The sequence below is a fragment of the Procambarus clarkii genome, chromosome 51, assembly GCF_040958095.1.
Source record: "Procambarus clarkii isolate CNS0578487 chromosome 51, FALCON_Pclarkii_2.0, whole genome shotgun sequence".
NCBI lineage: Eukaryota > Metazoa > Arthropoda > Malacostraca > Decapoda > Cambaridae > Procambarus > Procambarus clarkii.
The window spans coordinates 16281041-16301130 of NC_091200.1; the positions used below are offsets into that span (position 1 = coordinate 16281041).

At 43.9% G+C, this 20090-nt stretch overlaps 1 protein-coding gene across 1 annotated transcript in view; it reads left to right on the plus strand.

The window, feature by feature from the left end:
- The first annotated feature begins 5975 nt into the window (after positions 1 to 5975).
- sha (shavenoid) overlaps positions 5976 to 20090 on the plus strand; it is a 70467-nt gene continuing 56352 nt past the window's right edge. Inside the window, exon 1 of the mRNA XM_069304041.1 lies at positions 5976 to 7067. The gene's annotated coding sequence lies outside the window, so the exon portion shown is untranslated. The remainder of the gene's footprint in view (positions 7068 to 20090) is intronic.

Consider the following 20090-nt stretch of genomic DNA (forward strand, 5'->3'; position numbering starts at 1 on the left):
CCCACTCACCCCCCCCCTCACCTTTAACCCCTCCTTTACCCCCCCCACCCAACCCCATCCACCCACCCTAATGCCGCCCGTGGCCCTTCGTGCCGTCTGAAGATCGAGGGGTTTGAACACCATTGCGCCATAATCATCTTTTATAATTAGGCGAAGCTGTTCCACTGCAAATATAATTCTGTTTTTTTTCTCCTGTTATGAGGACGATGGCGAGGTTCCTGGAGCTGTAAGTATGTATGAAGGGCGTTCATGCACGCTAGAAGGGTTGAATGCAAGGTGATCATGCACGCTAGAAGGGTTGAATGCAAGGTGATCATGCACGCTAGAAGGGTTGAATGCAAGGTGATCATGCACGCTAGAAGGGTTGAATGCAAGGTATTCATGCACGCTAGAAGGGTTGAATGCAAGGTGATCATGCACGCTAGAAGGGTTGAATGCAAGGTATTCATGCACGCTAGAAGGGTTGAATGCAAGGTGATCATGCACGCTAGAAGGGTTGAATGCAAGGTGATCATGCACGCTAGAAGGGTTGATTGCAAGGTATTCATGCACGCTAGAAGGGTTGAATGCAAGGTGATCATGCACGCCAGAAGGTTTACTGTGACAAGAGCTGCGGGCGGGAGAGCTTGCAGGTGCGGTCACTGTAACTGGATTATGTGAGCTTTGTTTTTCCTGGAGATTTATCGTGTTTGTTCAGGATTATATATATTGTCTTCTTGTGCATCACGGCAGTCGTGTTGTTTGTCCCCTGTCACCTTCCCTGAGGAACATAATATCACAATGGGGAGTGTTAATGGTTGTGCTTTGTGTGTGTGTGTGTGTGTGTGTGTGTGTGTGTGTGTGTGTGTGTGTGTGTGTGTGTGTGTGTGTGTGTGTATTGTGCTTGCTGGGGATGAGTTCTGCTCTTTGGGCCGCCTCTCAACTGTCAATCAACTGTTACTAACTACTATTTTTGTCACACACATACACACACACACAGGAAGCAGCCTGTAACAGCTGTCTCCCAGGTACCTATTTACTGCTAGGTAACATGGGCATCAGGGTGAAAGAAACTGCCCATTTTTGTTTCTCGCCGGCGCGAGAAACAAATCGAACCCGGGCCACAGGATTACGCGTCTAGCGTGCTATCCACACAGCCACCGGCGCCCCACCTCCTCTCTCCCCCTCTCTCTCCTCCACGAACCCTGGCCATTATGTGTACTACACTCATACACTCGTGCCACGAACCCACTTAGTGCCAACCATCACAGGCAAATCACCCCACCTTTATTACAACGCACTTAAATCAAAATTTCTCTTTGCTGATGATGGTTATTCAAGGCAGATGACAGAGAAGGTAAAGTGATTTGCCCGTGAATTGTGAGCGCACAGGCAGCAATTTTCTGGTTTGGTGGGGGTCAGTGCGTGCCTGGCGCACCGCCCCCCCCTGGCACCGGCTCCGTGGCCGGGACACACGGCAGAAACCCTGCGACCAAGCAACAAAATTTATACTCCCATGTTACGTAGTTCAGATGAACAAACCCACAAGGGCCGTGACGAGGATTCGAACCTCGTTCGTTCGAATTCGTTCGAATCCTCGTCACGGCCCTTGTGGATTTGTTCATTTGATGCATCACGTTAGTGTGATCTCTGTGTGTACGTAGTTCAGTCTTGATCAGTCATTTTTCCATCTCGTAGAATTGTGTGTGTGTGATGGAAGGGAGAGGTCTATATGTAGTTCTTGTGAAATTGTTGATGTAGAGAGTGTCTACTTTAATGGTATTGTAAAGTGGTATGTTGGCGTGCTTCAATGCACTATTTTTTTTTTAGTAAATATGAAACGTTAATCTGGATCATTAGCGCCTTCCATCTGAGGCCTTGAACTGCAGGGTTAGCATGCTGTTAAGTCCGCTGGTATGATCTAACGTTATGCGTTAATATTGATCTGAAGAGGGGAGTCCAATGTAAACTATAATCCACTCTTACGTGGAAATAAACATTCCATCCCTCTGAAACCTCGGGGAGGTGAACTCGGACCTGCGCGATGGCAAGTCCAGGCTCCACCACTGAACACAACCCACATGAGGGGAGAGGTAAGTACTAGCTTAACAGCCTTGTCTACCTTCTCTGAGCACCAGTAAGATAGTGTTCCAATCCCCAATCCAAACCTAAGAGGAAGGGAATTATCTTGGAAGCGCCCTTGTTGGTTTAGATTCAGCTGCTCGAAACGTAAGTTCAGAGCAGCACGGGCTATGGTGAGCCCGTAGTGGACTTACCTGGCACAGGAGCGGGGCTGTAACTTGTAACGGGGAAAGCGCCAAGCCATGACAATTATATAGCGCTTGTAAGGGGGTCAGGATAAGGTTTTGGGATGGAACGGGCTGTTTATCCTTACAGCCCGAATTTCAATTCGTTCTCTAGTATCCCTCGTGATCATTTGCAATTTGTTTGGTCTGAGAGGATGGGGGGGGGGGTGTCATAATATATTCATACTTTTTGATTAAGGAAGATATTGGCGACTTATTATCACCCCCGTTTGACATGTTATCACGTTGGACCAAGCTCTCACAACTCAAGCCTGGCCCCGGGTCGGGCTTGGGGAGTAGAAGAACTCCCAGAACCCCATCAAGCAGGTATATGTGGGCCTGCGGGCCGCTCCAAGCAGCAGCCTAGTGGACCAAGCTCTCACAAGTCAAGCCTGGCCTCGGGCCGGGCTTGGGGAGTAGAAGAACTCCCAGAACCCCATCAAGCAGGTATATGTGGGCCTGCGGGCCGCTCCAAGCAGCAGCCTAGTGGACCAAGCTCTCACAACTCAAGCCTGGCCTCGGGCCGGGCTTGGGGAGTAGAACTCCCAGAACCCCATCAAGCAGGTATATGTGGGCCTGCGGGCCGCTCCAAGCAGCAGCCTAGTGGACCAAGCTCTCACAACTCAAGCCTGGCCTCGGGCCGGGCTTGGGGAGTAGAACTCCCAGAACCCCATCAAGCAGGTATCAGGACCTGGTGGTACTGTATGCTGAAGGTGTCTTGCTGCTGGATCACGCGTCCTCACATATATAGGAATTAATGTGGTTTTTTTTTATACATTTCTCACTGAATATAACCGATAAGGTTATGTCAAAGATTCTGGAAGGATTCTTCTCCATTCAACTGTCTCCAGCTCCATCTTCCCCTCAACTGTCTCCACCTCAGTGTCCCCTCACCCTCTTGATGTCATCAGTGGATCTCCTAACCAACATTGAGATTGACATCTCCAATCTATCGTCTCCCGGACCTTTCGCACTTCTTGGCCTAGTAAGCAAGGTGCGATGTGTCTAACAGGCAGAATGATTTTCGTTATTATCAAATATTTCTTTCCAGATTGGTTCTTTTCTGATAATAATGTATTATATTACGAACGTAAATTACTGTCAGTTATATCAGGTTATGTTTGGATTAGGTTAGGCTAGATTTGGATAGGTTAAGTTAAGTTTGATGAAATTTCTATATTAGTTTTGACTCATATAACATAAAAATTGCAATTATATATATATATATATATATATATATATATATATATATATATATATATATATATATATATATATATATATATATATATATATATATATATATATATATATATATATATATATATATATATAACAATTAAAACTTTATCATTTCATAGGAAACAAATTTGGAAAAATTAAATATTTCACGACAATTCGGCTTGTTAGGCATCTCTTGCTATTAGGTACGACATATATGTATGAATGTGTGTGTGTGCGCTGAAATACTAAGCTATGAAACCTAGACGCAAGTCTCGGCTACACTACAGGGTAAACTGAAGTATTTATATTGACTTGCTGTATCCAGTGTTGAAAATGACGAAACTTTTTACCTCCATAACTTAGATGCAATGCATATTATTATTATTACACTGTTGCATTGCCGTTACAAGTAGTGCTTCTGACATCAACCATCGGTAACTATGTAATGGAACAATTATGGGATAAATGTGATGCAATTAGAGCTTGAACATGTATACTCTGGCTTCAGTCACTGCGGTTGAGTGGGCACATAACCCGCTACGAACTGTGACAGCACTCTCTCTCTTCTGTCACTGTAAAAACACTACACCCACTGCGCTTGAGTGGTCACATAACCTACCACTTGCTGCAACAGCTCTCTCACCCCACCACTGTGAAAGCAAACTATACAAACACAAACTATTTATACAAACACATATAAGGTCATATCCTAACTAACCTAAAATTCTTTGTTAATCACTTGAAACTACTTTCTATCTGACTATAACAACGCGTTAGCATTCGAAAGTATTCTCAAGTGAGCAGAACAGGTCCAACCGGCTCGATATCCACTGGTGCACTGAGGATTTCAAATCTCTGGAAAGGGCATTCCGCCCCTGACCTCCTGATGATGCCAAATTTTCATTAATGGCTCAAGTGCAAGCAAGTTAACAATTATACATAATCCATCTCTGTATTTTAACAGTTCATCCTTTACACGTATCATAAATATTTCTATCACAAAGCCATTCACGAAATAGATTTGTGAAAACTAAGGTTGCTCAACTGTCAATTTAAATGTAATCGGAGAACTGGCACCGCCGCCTCCTCCCCATCCCCTCCAAAATCTGTCTGGGAAAGTAACTCTGTGTCTGTCGGCCTTTCCACTAACGTCAAAGGTTAGTTATATGTTAACACCGCCAAAATACTCACTTTATGCATCACTATCTTAACTCTTTCTTAAATTACTTGTTTTACATTTACTTGTTGATAATCAGTTCAGTCCTACTTTATACCTATTATGCAGATTGAACAGTAGCCTAGCTATAATTTTACATATCATTCTGGCACAATCCTATTCTCTCCAGACTAAATGTAGGATTTGTCTTCATGATTTGCAAATAAGATATTACCTGTCGATCACTATGCTTCTATGCAAATCATAGGAAACATGAAAGCTAATACATCTCCTGTAAAATTTATCTATCTCCTATTTGCATACACACACTGTAAAATTTAAATACAACATGTCACCCTACTGATGCCTTTAATAAACCACTCACTGTTTTTGTATGCAAATTATGCATTCAAATTACTTATGCAAATTACTCGTGCAAATTATGCATTCAAATTGCTTATGCAAATTTCGCAAGCTATTCTAAATAACGTTATGGCTACACCTAAACCTAGTCCATAACAGTGCACACACTACAGCGCATGTGCCTTCTCCTTGGTTGCCTTCTTTGCATCGTATGTGTTCACCTTGATTGACCTCTTTACATCGTATGTGCTCTCTTCTTGAGTGCGCTTTCTCCCTTTTGTGCCCTCTCGTTCTTGTGCGCTCTCTCCTGTGCACTCTCTCTTCTTGTGATATCTCACCTTCCTTGCACTCTCTCCTTGCGTGTGTTCTCACTAGGGGTTACGTCCCCCCTTTTTTGGGGCGCACTCTTCCTTCCATTCCACATGCTTTCTCTCCCATACAATTGGCTGTTTTCCGGTTTCACTTAGACTTCTGCGCTTGGGATCTCTTGAGGGAGAGGGGGTTAGTGGTCATTTATGGGGCCGGGAGGAGTCTGTTAGGGTGAGGGCCGGTAGGTAAGATGGTCAGGGTGAAGGGCAAGTAGGTAACGATGGTCAGGGTGAAGGGCAAGCAGGTAAGGATGGGCAGAGTGAGTTTAGTTTGATATGTGCGGTACCTAAGGATAGAACGGATTAGGTCGTTGCTCTCTTGTTTTTTCCAGGCCGCTAGAAAATAAGTAGGAAAACATGTACTTTCTTGGGTGGACCAATCCATATTTTTGTTGTACGTGTACTTGACACTTGGGTTAGATTGTGTTTGCTGGTTGGGCTGTGGGTGTAAGTCGGTATGTATCTGTTGAATGTGTTTGTGGTTGGTGGTGAGGTTTTATATCGGGTTTATTCTTTGGGGGGTTGGTGATGGGGGGGAGCAAAGAGTGGGGCCACGCAACAGGTGTCAGTAGTGGCGTGGACACGGTGCAGGGAGGATGTACGTCGCTCCGCTTTTTCCCGCCTTGAGAGAAACTATCTTTAATGTGCGTAAACGCATATGAGGACGACGTACACTCCTTTAATCTCTGTAAAACTATCGAGATATCAAGTGAGAATTTTCAAAAACGTTTTTCTTAGTGTTTCGAACCCTGAGGGAAATTGAGTATTTCGAACTGTGATCGAAATTGTGGTGGTAATGATAAGACGCCAGGCCGTTATATAGAAGGGCTTACAGAAGTGTTCGGTTAAAGAAATATATGGATAAAGGTGACGGTGAAACTCCAGATTAATATACCGGCCGGACAAGTGCATCACCGGCCACCAACCCCGTTGTATCGGATATCACAAGACTGTCAACCACCAACATACTACCAGACACCACCACCACCACAATACCAACCACAGCCACTTTGACTTCACCGGACATCACCACCTCAATATCGGACACAACAACCACCACCACAATACTGGACGTAATCACCACACCTCCGCCGAACACCACCACAATTCCGGACACAACCACCACCACAACACCAGACACAACCACAACAACACCGGACACAACCACCATCACCACAGCACCAGACACAACCACAACAACACCGGACACAACCACCATCACCACAACACCAGACACAACCACCACAACCCCGGACACAACCTCCACCACAACCCCAGACACAACCACCACAACAACACCGGACACAACCACAACCACCACAACACCAGACACAACCACAACAACACCGGACACAACCACAACCACCACAACACCAGACACAACCACAACAACCCCGGTCACAACCTCCACCACAACCACCACAACAGCACCGGACACTACAACACCGTTTACATCACCACCAAACACAACCACCACCACCACAACACCGGACTCGACCACCACCCCAACACCGGCAGTCATCACCATACACACAAGAAATTCACACTGCCCGACAGTGAACCCCATGACCAAGGGCTGTGCGTGTCGCTAACATGACCATCACGATTCTGGAACAACAGCAGTCAATCCACCAATGAATAGCTGCAAGACGAAGGCGACCGCCGCCCCAGGTAAGGAAGGATTCGCTGTGTAGCCCAAAATCAACATTGAAACGATCAATACTAACAAGACTCGTTTCTCTTGTAATCAATACTTCATACAAAGGAGAAAATTGACGTTTCCTGTGGTAGTTAATTTATGTACTGTAGTATGTACGGTCCTATCAATGTATTATTATACTATATTATGTAGTCAAACATGTATTACTATACACAATGCAAAACTATGTACAATAATATACATTTTGTGTTCCTTGGTAATCATGTTGTCTGATTATGTATGCCTCCGAAGTATAGAGAGTTGCTGTTATTTTACTCAAACTTTGCTTGTATCTTGGCCTAAGACAGCTTAGGGAAGACGTCTTGAGAGTACGAGAACGTTGCCGACTTATGCAACAATGTGGCAAAGCTCTAGATAAGGAGTCTGCAGCATTCTAGACGAAGATGACAAAGATACAAGCAAAGTTAAAGTTTGAGGGGGAATAATTACAACTTTCTATACTTTGGGAGCATAAGGAATCAGAAAATAACCCAGGAACAATGTTTGATCCTTGAGTTTGCTAGGAGCCTAGTACGACGCCACGGGAACAGTAGAATCTTAGCCGGTTGAACGGCTAAGACCACGTGGCGTGGGATTCGGTTAGAGTAGCTCTGGGGTCCCATGGTATTGAGTTGAAGGAAATAGAATACGGGCGGGGGTAAGGGCGATTAAAGAGTCGAACAGAGACGAAACCCCCCCCCCCCCTTCCCCGTGTTACATGAGAAGATGCTATTATAATGAAATCGATTTCAAGAATTCATCTGCAATTGAACCAATATTAAAAATCGTTCAGCTCAGCTAAGCAAACTTTTCAAAAAGTGAGACACATATTTTATATACGGGTCGGAAATGTGACGCAGAGCAGGTAAATAATCAATGTGGTTCCGGATAGCCGACAGCTGTTTCGTGTTGGAAGTGTAGACCCAGCAAGCAGGCAAGCACACCACCACGGTCAGACCGCCTGCTGCTGCTTTGGACACGTACACAATGCACGGAAGTAGCGTGCATGCACACGCACGCTCGCGTTCACATGCGTAGAGGCTGACTACAAGCTCATTTATAAACACCCTCGCTCACGTAACTGTCCATACAATGTTAACAATCGACAACAATATTTTCATCGGTAATGGTTCCTGAAGCGTCTCTTGCCAAGCTTTTGTTTTTCTATATAATGTCCTGTTTTTACTTTCTACATAATAGCCTTTGAGTTTTGTATATAATAGCCTATATTTTTTCTATATAATAAACTATGTTTTCTTTAATCTGTTGTCACGAGTTCTGTGTTGGCTCTGTAATTTCAAATAATTTTTATATTCCTTTTTGTTAATACCTTTTATCTATTTGTATTCTTCAAAATTACATTCCCTCTTTCTTGATTTTTCGATAAAATGTAACCTCAAAGCTCTTAGACCAAATATGTCTTAGTAAGAAAGATTTCATATGCAATAGATTAATTTTTGTATTTAATTGCTTATGTTTTAAAATAATTTATGCCCATTCCATAGGCTGATGCAGTGGCCAAAACTGTACAGCCTAATCCAAACAAGGTTTCACTAAAGCAAGGTTGCAGGAGGGTAGAAATAGCCTAAGCTACTCTATCCCTTTGAGATGTATTTCTTTCTGGTCTCAACAAACATACTTGAACTTGAACTTGGAGGATAATTTTAGTGTTCCTGATGTTAGTACTTCTTGATGTAACACCAAAAATTGTGTTACTGCTGTTAGTACTTCTTGAAATAACACACAAATATTGTATTCCTGTTAGTTCTATTTTTTTATTTAATGCCAAATTTTGTGTTCCTGTTCTTGGAACTTCTGGATATAACGCCAAATACTGTCTTCCTGTTGTTAGTCCCGTTGTCTTGATTCGATATTTCGTCAAAAATCTAACCGCTTAACCAAACCAGAAACGTAAGCAACCCAAGCAACCCACCTAACCTATCGAGTCTGGTGCTTAGAAAACGTCGATATTTGTGAGCCGTTACTTTTCTTAAAAGGTTGCAATTGTAAAGTTGGTTTCCATAAAGTAAAAAAACGTGACTTATTAGTTGAGACGACGAGTGGGAAAGGCTGCTACAAGGCTGATACCTTGGCTGGTACAAGAAGGCTGAAGGCTTTATTGGCTGATAAAGGCTAATACAAGAGGCTGTATCGAACCAGTGCACGATAAACCAATAAGCACTAATAAAGTGTTAAGATAACCCAAAAGTGAAGCTTTACTTTACTTCTCTACTTCTAGGGCACGAAGGAAAAAGTACATTTAGCAGAGCCTTGTAATCACGTTAATCTGTACAATTTATTACAATTACTTCTGCAGCTTCTGGTGTAAATCTTTCCTCTAAGAGAAAACGGCAATTCGGTAATTAACACTGCGGCAAGTCCTCACATTGGCTCTCTACTCTACCGGTAGTTAGAGGCAATTAGGTATTAATCCAGTAATTTTCTCTGAATAGTTAGTGAGCATGAACATGCTGTGTTGAGGGCTGGCCACGACCCGCTGTGTTGAGGGCTGGCCACGACCCGCTGTGTTGAGGGCTGGCCACGACCCGCTGTGTTGAGAGCTGGCCACGACCTCGACATGCTGAGACCCATAATTCAGAAATGGAAAATAATTTCATGATAATCGTAACTCATCGATGAAATTATTATTTTGCATCCTCATGATACACTTATGAGGACATGATACGGGAAATACACTCCACATGAACTAGAAAAATTCCATTAAAATGATAACAAAGTGGAAGAAAAACAAAATTGAGAAGCCAGCTGTCAGAATGCAAATCGAAAATATTTATAGTGATAGCTTTTTTAATCATATGAATTTTTCCAATGACTGTGCGCTTCCTAAACCAACCAACAAGTCATTCAGAAACGATAATACCTAAAGCTACTGAGGAAGATATATGAAGTGATATATATATATATATATATATATATATATATATATATATATATATATATATATATATATATATATATATATATATATATATATGCGGAAAATCCACAGAGAAATATGAAATGAGGTGAACGTTTCGGCTTTGTTAAAGCCTTTGAGTCTGTCTGGTGTTGATAAAGGCTTTAACAAAGCCGAAACGTTCACCTCATTTCATATTTCTCTGTGGATTTTCCGCATAAAATGATCAGTGTTTTGTGATCGTCAATTGCATATATATATATATATATATATATATATATATATATATATATATATATATATATATATATATATATATATATATATATATGTCGTACCTAGTAGCCAGAACGCACTTCTCAGCCTACTATGCAAGGCCCGATTTGCCTAATAAGCCAAGTTTTCCTGAATTAATATATTTTCTCAATTTTTTTTCTTATGAAATGATAAAGCTGCCCATTTCATTATGTATGAGGTCAATTTTTTTTTATTGGAGTTAAAATTAACGTAGATATATGACCGAACCTAACCAACCCTACCTAACCTAACCTAACCTATCTTTATAGGTTAGGTTAGGTTAGGTAGCAGAAAAAGTAAGGTTAGGTTAGGTTAGGTAGGTTAGTTAGTCGAAAAACCATTAATTCATGAAAACTTGGCTTATTAGGCAAATCGGGCCTTGAATAGTAGGCTGAGAAGTGAGTTCTGGCTACTAGGTACGACATATATATATATATATATATATATATATATATATATATATATATATATATATATATATATATATATATATATATATATATCTGCGGAGTGTTGCTATAACAGTCGAACATCGTACTGATTAATTAATTTTGTAGAGGGTTACTGAAGAGAAGGCAAAAACCAAATCTAACATTCGCTAGGCCTAATATAGAACATATATATGCTAAATTACGGCTAAGATTGCGTATGTTAGGCTTAAGGCAGGTTAGGGTTATAGTTTGATTCACCTTTGGTGTTCCAATCGCACAAAATGATTGGAACAGATTTCAGATTTGATACATTCCATCTACAATGGCTTCAGCTTGTCACTTTTAGAGGAGTTACCCCACAAAATACCTAAAAATTACTTTGAAGCAGACTTTAGAGAGAATGTATATTCCCTGAGTGGAATGTCAGGCACCGACGTCCCACCTAGCCTATCCTCCTAACATTTCCCAACGTCAAGAAACTGTTGTACTAAAGTCTCTCCTATCCTAAGCTACCGAGGGGACGCAAAACAGAAAACGGGGACAGTACGTCACTTTCGTGAGCCGATTTCGTTTTGAATTACATCGATTTTTTAGCCCGAGTGCGCGTACGAGGGAAAAGTGATGTAATTTGCAAGAGGACGGGTTGGGAAGGGGGCCGTGTGGTACCATGATTCACGTGTTCATGTAGTCTCTGCCCCTCACGCCATTGGGAGATTCATCCACTGGCCGCCTCCCCCTTCGCCTGCCACGTGACCCGTGGAGAAAAGAACAAACACAGGCATAATAACAGAGCACGGCGGAACACACACACACGCACACACACACACACACACACACACACACACACACACACACACACACACACACACACACACACACACACACACACACACACACACACACACACACACACACGTGTGGTGTGGAAAAAAAAAGTAGTTAGTAAACAGTTGATTGACAGTTGAGAGGCGGGCCGAAAGAGCAAAGCTCAACCCCCGTAAAAACACAACTAGTAAACACAACTAGTAAACACACACGCACACACACACACACACACAGCGGCCTCGTAGCCTGGTGGATAGCGCGCAGGACTTGTAATTCTGTGGCGTGGGTTCGATTCCCGCACGAGGCAGAAACAAATGGGCAAAGTTTCTTTCACCCTGAATGCCCCTGTTACCTAGTAGTAAATAGGTACCTGGGAGCTAGTCAGCTGTCACGCGCTGCTTCCTGGGGGTGTATGTGTGTGTGGTGTGGAAAAAAAAGTAGTTAGTAAACTAGGTGAATACACACACATACACACACACACAAGAGGAGCACCATTCAATACAAGAAGTCTCACACATCCAAAACAACCAGACACGAACCATCACATTGACGAATTCAACTACCCAGTTGAAACTTCTCAAGTTTGCATCTTGCGACAACGTCAACATCCGCCCCCTTCCCCCCAAAGATATCTTAATTGAGGCCTACCAACCTGTGCTCTCGCTTACGAACCGTAATATATTCCCGTTTTCTGTGTATCGTCATCAGTGTAGGTTGCTTGGGCTCGTACTCTCCTGAATAGGAAATACAGTTGGATTTTTTTGTACGGAGTGGCAGCTGAGCCGAGCTGTTGCCCTCCCCACGCGGGCCAGACCTCCCCCCTGCTGCGCTTTCTTGGGTCAGTGGCGCACCTGGATCCTCCAAGCATTCGATCTCAAACCACACACACCCGCAAGTGCTTCTTTCCCACGCATGCGGCAATTATCCCACGCATGCGGCAATTATCCCACGCCGACCACTGCATTTCCACGGGTAGAGGGGGGAAGGGAGGGGTGGTTAACGGACCACCAGATGACGAGACCAGCCCGTTATAGCGGTGGTCGCCACAGCGATAAGATGCGCTCTACTGGAGGAAGTGGACGAGATGGTACTCTATGGGAGTGTGTGTGGGTGATGGGTTTCTCCCAGGTTGTGGCACAAGGGTCTTGCTTATTGGTCCTCGGAAGTTTGGTCTCATTCTCACTATGGAAACCATTCGTAGCGTGGCAGTATGTGGTGAGACCAAATGGTGCGGATAGTGTTGTAATAAGGATAGCGTGTGTGTTATAGGGCTAGTGGAGGATTATAGTTACTCCACTCATGTCAAGTGCAGCCTTAATATCGTTAGAGTGCCATAAGTGTGATTATCAAATCAGCATCATCAATGAGCCATATAAAGTTCCATATCGTCGAGATGGCTTTCATTCGAGAGTGAGAGACAGACAGACAGACAGACATAGACGCCCACAGACACAGACACCCACAGACAGACACAGACACCCACAGACAGACACAGACACACGCACGCTCGCCCAACAATAACACCCTCCTCCCCTCTTCAACACGACGCGGTCTTCATTACCCAAATTTCCCCGCGGGCAATTCGCGAGCCCCGGTGGTGTCGTGGGTGTCGTTAATCCTCACTACCGTGACGATGATTGCCACCCGAGGTATTTCTGAACTGCATATAAGCGGCGGCGTAATTCACGGCTGACCCCCGTGACCTTGGGCGCCGTCTGATCTAACATATTGTTCCGCCAGCGTGGTGCACGCTCCGGTCACTGGCCAGGTGAAAGATGGACTTTATTAATAACTTACACAATTGAACTTGTCATAACAAGAAAGTGCATGGTGGTTTACAACCGAATTTCACTCTATTATGAGAAAATGTGTTCACGACTGTGTGTGTGTGTGTGTGTGTGTGTTTTCGCCTAGTTGTGCTTGCGGGGGTTGAGCTCTGGCTCTTTGGTCCCGCCTCTCAACTGTCAATCAACTGGTGTACAGATTCCTCAGCCTATTGGGCTCTATCATATCTACATTTGAAACTGTGTAATCTATATAATTAAAAGCAAGTCTGAAGTTGGAAAGCAACGCATAAGCTCCTCTCACAATGTTCTTTATGTGTTCTTCTAGCGACAGCTTACTATCCAAAACCACCCCAAGGTCTCGATCTTTATTAGAGTTCTGTAATTACTTTCCACGTAATTTGCCAGTTGTGTGTGGTCTATTTTCTCCGATACCACATTCCATAACATAGCATTTATACACGTTGAATTCTGTTTGCCACTTGACGCTCCAAGCACATTTTGTCTAGATCTATTAGAAGGTCATTACAATCGTCTGCGTCTCTTATCTTCCCCAGTATCTTAGCATCATCCGCAAACATGTTCATATAATACTATATTCCTTCTGGTAGATAAGGTAGATAATTATGTATTCCTGTCTGGTAGATATAAATAATGAACATTACTGGGGCAAGAAGTGAACCCTGTGGTACTCCGCTAGTAACACTCCTCCAGTCAGATACATTGTCTCTGATTACTGCCCCCTCATCTGCCTGTCAGTAAGAAAATTGTTCATCCATGTCAGAAGTCTCTCTGTCACCCTCTCCAACATGTTCCAGAACAACTTCTTGTGTGGAAGTTTCAAAAGCCTATTTTTTAAGTCAAGATAGACAGTCAGCCCAACCATCTCTTTCCTGTAGTATCTCTGTGGCTCTGTCATAAAAGCTAAGTAGATTTGTTACACAAGATGTTCGAAAACCATAATGTCTGTCCGTTATTATGTCATTACTTTCTAGGTCTTCAATCCATTTGGCTTTAACTATTTTTTCTAGTGTTTTGACTACCACGCTTGTTGATGATACGGGTCTAAAATTTAGAGGTTCTAAATACTTCAAAATTTTTTTTTTTTTATTTTTTTATTTTTTTTATTTTTTTTTTTATTTTAGTTTTTATTCCAAAAGTTTTTATAAATTAGTACTATGTTTGCCTCTTTCCATGTCTCTGCTAAGATTCATGTGCACAAGGGTGTCTGGAATATTAATTGGAGTGGAATGCTCAGCTCAGTTGCACATTCACGCAGCACCCAAGGTGAAACTCCATCAGGTCCAACTGCTTTATTTCTTCCTAGCCCCTTGAGTAATTATTCCACTTCGTCTTGAGTTACCTCTGTATTCTATGGCGTGATCTGGAATTGGTATTTGGTCCGGCTCACTGAAGTCCCCATTTTGTACAAACACACTTTGGGACTGTTCGTTTATCATTTCACACATTTCTCTTTCATTCCCAGTGGTCCTGTTCCCCTTTCTCAATCTTTGGATTTTATCTTTTACATGTAGCTTGCTTTTAATGAATTTATGGAAAAAAGCCTGGATCTGCTTTATATTTGTCCAATGTACCTTTCTCAAAGTTCCTTCTGCCTCTCTTCTCACTGCTGTGTAATTGTTTCTTGCTTGTTTGTAATGCTGGTATGTTTGCGGGTTAAGATTCTTCCGTTATTGAACCCATTTTCTTGTCTTTTCCTCTCTGGCCCTCTCACAATTTCTGTTGAACCAATTCTGTTTTCTGGTCCTGCATCTCTGTTTTGGTATGAATGTTTGTGTGCCTTCATCGTATGTTTCGCAAAATTTGGCATACATCTCATTTACTTCGTTGCCTAACAAGTCTGTCCAATTAAACTCATTAAAGAATTTTCTATGTTCCCAATAGTGTTCTCTCTTGAAATCGAGTTTATCAACTGTTTCAATGTCCCCATTCTCTTCTAGATTATATCACAAAGCATATTTAATTTCCAACAGGACATGATCACTCTTTCCCAAGGAAGGAAGATACTGGATGTCAAATATCTCTTCTTCTTTCTTGGTGAATACTAGATCCAGTACTGACGGAACATCCCCTTCCCTCATTCTTGTGGCCTGCTTGACGTGTTGAGATATGAATGTCTCCAGAATGAGGTTTATAAAGCTGCCTGTCCAAATGTCCTCCGTTCTTGCTTCGTAGGCCTCCCAGTCTATTCCTTTCAAGCTCAAGTCTCCCAGTACTAACAATCGTGACTTATCTCTATCTGCCCTTACTACAGTCTCTCTCATGACCGTTATGAGGCCCTCTCGTTTGTCATCCAGTTCCTCCTTTGTCCATGTGTTGCTTGCTGGAGGGTTGTAGGCACTCACGATTATCAGTTTGTGTGTGTGTGTGTGTGTGTGTGTGTGTGTGTGTGTGTGTGTGTGTGTGTGTGTGTGTGTGTGTGTGTGTGTGTGTGTGTGTGTGTGTGTACACATATATACCATGTTTGTGCCAATAGCTCGTTGAATATTCATATCGATGCTCACACAGACATGACTGTTATGCTCACGCAATGTATCAAATATTAGGTTGCATATGGTAATTGAATTGTACACACACCTACCATGACACGCACGGAGCAACCCACGCATAATAATGTGTTGATCTATGTACTTGTCTGTGTGTTTATATATACATAAAACACAACATTTGTCATCGTGTTAAATGAACAGATGCGCGTTGGTCATTTCTACGCAGGTGAATTCATAAATAGAATATTGATATGGAATTGTATTGACACACGTGTAGGCCAATCAAACCCTAATATGCATCAATGGTTGACAGTCAATCCCTGATTACATCAATGGTTTCACAATCCAAGGCACTCTCATTCAGACCAATAGACGTCAGGTAGGACAAATCTATTAGTATCCACACAGGGATTAAAAATGGAGAAAATTTCTAATATAATTTCTAATAAAAACTGAACGAATTTTCCACATTGAGCAACAAACGATGAAATTATGTAAATTCAAGATTATACAGCCAAATTTCCAATATTGAATTCGAAAATGAAAATTAAATTAACTGTTCACTACGCCACTCAGAGACCCACCACTAGAGAGCACCGTAGGGGGGACTCCGTTACCAGAGACATAAGGAGCAGTGGAGGGAGTCATCTGCTCATCCCAGTCACTGTTTGAAGAATGTACCTTAAGATGTGTGTGTGTCCACTGGCTGCATAGTTCGTCTGCTTGACACAGAGGGCGTCATCTGGCTTCAGCAGTGACTATAATATTAGGGAGATGATGGGAGGATTGGATGGAGAGAGAGAGAGAGAGAGAGAGAGAGAGAGAGAGAGAGAGAGAGAGAGAGGAAAGGATGGGGTGATTAGGGGAAAGGATTGGAGGCAGTTGAACGATCAGATCACCAAACTAACAATCCTTTTTCCCCCTCCTAGCTCTTGATAACACCAGCTCCGCTTCGCCTGCTTCCAGGATTGGTACCTGGATTGTACCTGGATGGGGTTCTGGGAGTTTTTGTTACTTCCTGAGCCCGGCCCGGGGGCCAGGCCGGGCTTCAGTTCGCGGCTCCGCCTCTGCCAACACCCCCAAGGAGGCTACTTTGGGGAATTTTGCGTGTCTTGAAAAGCCAATACAAGTACTGTTTATACTAGCTTGATATCATTGCACGTTTGAGTGTGGGGCAGAGACACGCGCGCGCGCACACACACACACACACACACACACACACACACACACACACACACACACACACAGAAGTAAAGGGTGGGGCCAGGAGTGGGGGTGTGGGTGGGGAGTGTGTCAATGGGAAGGGTGGTGGGAAGGACAGTGGGAAAGGGGGGAGGGAGGTAGGAAGTAGTGATTGATAGACTCCATAACAACGAGGTGATTTGTAACGTGCAAGTAATCTAGTTTTTTTTTTAAAGTGAGTATAGGGAGGGGGGGGAGAGAATGTGGAGAGTGAGAGGATGTTGGGGAGATGGGAGATGTTTTGTACCGTTGATGATGTTGTAGGTGTTTGTTAATGCATGTGTTGTGTTTAAATACATACGCACGCTGCAACAACTCTTCCATTGAATGGAAAAAACAATGTGTTTATACCATTATATCATTCATTTTCCCCCCAACTTCCACTACCCTCTTCCACCACCCCCTTCCACTACCGCTAACCCTCACACAGCCCCAAAATTTCCTTATTTCCCTTCCATTCCATTCTCTCCCCCCCCCCTCCTTTCCCATTTCCTCCATTCCTTCGTCGCCCTTCCTGACCATTAGCAAGAGACAGACAGACTAACACAATACCAGCCGCCACTGGACCACGAGGACGCAAAGTTAAGCGATGAACGTTCACCAGCTGACGACTATTACACAGTCCAGGTGGTGGGAGGGGGGGGAGGTAGGGGTCTGTGTTACCGGTCCCTTGTAACTGTTCAGTGATACTATGGCCGCTCGGAACTGTTCGCCCGACACAGTGTGCGTTCGACGCTGTTCGCTCGATACACCGTGCGCTCGAACGAGAGCGGCAGGGAGGTAGGGCTGACTTTGTAGGACTAGGGGGGAGGTTGGGCTCTGAAAACGAAGGATTTGGTTTTGCCTTGAAGGACAAGCTCTCAGACGGGGAAGAAAAAAAAAACGAATATTGCGAGGACATGTGTCATGGGATGATGCTCGAAGGACTGACTAATAAAGATTAAGCCTTCCCCTACAAGAGGTGGCACGGGCATGAATAGCCCCCCCGTGTAGGCTGGTGGATGTTTTGGAGTGAATGTGATCTTTGGTCGTCTTGAAGTGTCTCTGGAGCCTGCTGAGGAAGGAGAGGGGGCTCCTTGAGTCGCAATACACTATGTATTATTTAACATTTTTCATCAGATTTATTTCCTATATATATTTTGTCTCAGTTTAATTTCCTGTGGGGTTTAAATTGATTAATCGCGCCTCGGCTATGTTTTCCCCCTGTCCTCTCCCCCATACACCTGTATCCGGCATCTGTTCCCCTTTTGTAGCCCGGACCTCATCCTGTCCCGAGGGCTTCCTCTTCCTGCGGTGACAGCATCCAGGTCTCGGAAGCTTCCTCACGCTGTGTCACGACGTCCCTGTCTCAGAGGCTTCCTCTTTCTGCGTCACGACGTTCCTGTCTCAGAGGCTTCCTCTTTCTGCGTCACGACGCTCCTGTCTCAAAGGCTTCCTCTTTCTGCGTCACGACGTTCCTGTCTCAGAGGCTTCCTCTTTTTGCGTCACGACGTCCCTGTCTCGGAGGCGTCCTCTTTCTGCGTCACGACGTCCCTGTCTCGGAGGCTTCCTCTTTCTGCGTCACGACGTCCCTGTCTCGGAGGCTTCCTCTTTCTGCGTCACGACGTTCCTGTCTCAGAGGCTTCCTCTTTCTGCGTCGCCGCCTCGAGGGCGGGCTAGTAGGATAGGGACAGATGTTACTGTCCCGGGAATGTAGGGGTTGGGGGGGTGGGGGGGGGGTTAGGTGGTGTTTGGATAAAGTAACGCTGACGAGGTAAAGTATAGTAGGTCATAATGAGAAAATGCTGAGCCAATATAGCACATGGAAGTGATATGAGGATAGATTGAAGGAACGATGCCTATAGTCACTTGGGCCATTAGGAATCGAACGCCGACCTTGCAAGGGAAGCCAAGTCGTTTGCTCTACCAACCAGTTTTAAGTCAAATGAGCTACAATGTTAATCCACAAATATACATTTTCATCGACCACAGAGGGTGACTGAAGAGTTTCTGTTACGGTCAATTTACAATGCTATTCTGTACTCGCGTAGATGTACTTCACTAGAAAGGCTGGTAAGGGTTGGGCTACAGCTCCTGAACCTCGCCTTTCGGACCATTTATTGGCTATTGCAAATACCATATTCTTTCGTTCTCTTATAATTTGTAATTACAACTTTTGTACTGAGTTATAGCTTCGAGCACTTCGTCATCCAACCTGTCCTAATACAAAGAACGTCGCTTTTCGCACGTATGCGTTACCTGAGGCCAAACAAATGTCGCACTAGAAAATGGAAGCGATTGACGAAAGTGACGTATTGTCCCGTTTTCTGTTTTGGGTCCTCTGGCGGTTGGTTAGGAGAGGACACTTTAAGACACTTTAAATTGACCGTTTTCTTCACGTTGGGGGACCTTAGCAGGACGGGCAGCATCATCAAGTCAGTTACGGGCTCACCATAGCCCGTGCTACTTTGAACCTATTCCGAGTAGCTGAATCTATAACAGCGTCATCAAATCAGCCCTTGTCTTCTCAGCGTCTGCCATACACACAACATCTTTCTGACGTCTGACTAATTCATCTTTATAATTTACGTTTATTTCCTCGTTCTGTCGTTCCTTTGAGCATTGATTCTTTCTCAATGGTGCGGGTGTGGGAGGTGTGTTGAGGTGAAGACTGCAGGTGTGTGGGGAGGTGTGTTAAGGTGAAGGCTTCAGGTGTGTTAAGGTGAGGCGTGCACAAGGAAGGTGTGTACGTTAGGCACCAGCTCTGTGGTGGTCCGCGTGGAGGAGTTAGTCGCCGTGAATGTGAATTAGGTCTTAGGTAAGGCCGGGGTCGCGGGGTTGGACTCAGGCGGCCGTCGTAAGCAGGTCAATTAGCAAGACGGTGCATTGGCAAGTCTTGAAGCAAGTCTACGACAGGCTAAGTCTACGAAGACTAAGTCTTCGGTAATCCTATCCTATCTCCGTTTGTCCTGGGTTGGCATAACACAGGGAAAATAACCCCAGTTATCCT